We start from the raw sequence: 520 nt of genomic DNA, 5'->3' as shown, positions 1-520 counted from the left end.
AATTTTTTTTCTAAAAAGCAGAAGCCACTCAGACTGCATTCCTTCCCTCTTGCTCCCTCCAGGGAAGAAACAAGAATGCTCATCAGTGGCAAGTGGCAGTTGCAGCAAGGCAACACCAAGAGCCAGCTTCACGCTCAGGAAGAAACGCTACGCCTCCTCCTCATGGAAGATTCTGGATATTATCTTTTGCATAACAATTGTGTTCAGAAAGTTTATGCCCATGCCTACATATTGAAAAATTTTAGAAAATATCTTCTAGCAGATTAAGTGTTTTGTGTTGGTTTTGGGGAGATTTTCATCCTTTGTTTTGTTTTTGTTTTTTGTTTTTGTTTTTTAAGACATTTTCTACTTCATGCTGGCTTGAACTCACAACATTGGCCAGCCTGGTCTCAAACTCACTATAAGCTGGGTGTGGTGGCTGAGGTAGGAGGATTGCAGAGAGTTCAATGCCAGTCATGGCTACAATGTGAGTTCAAAGCCAGCCTGAACTGCACAGTGCCAACTTGTTTCAAGAAAAAAA

At 41.3% G+C, this 520-nt stretch overlaps 1 pseudogene; it reads right to left on the bottom strand.

Moving 5' to 3' along the window:
• Positions 1 to 23: 23 nt before the first annotated feature.
• Positions 24 to 258, bottom strand: LOC111817768 (annotated as a pseudogene).
• Between the last annotated feature and the right edge of the window lie 262 nt (positions 259 to 520).

Source organism: Octodon degus, unplaced genomic scaffold (assembly GCF_000260255.1).
Source record: "Octodon degus isolate 3935 unplaced genomic scaffold, OctDeg1.0 scaffold00069, whole genome shotgun sequence".
In the NCBI taxonomy this organism is placed as follows: Eukaryota; Metazoa; Chordata; class Mammalia; order Rodentia; family Octodontidae; genus Octodon; species Octodon degus.
This window is presented reverse-complemented; position numbering and strand designations above follow the sequence as displayed.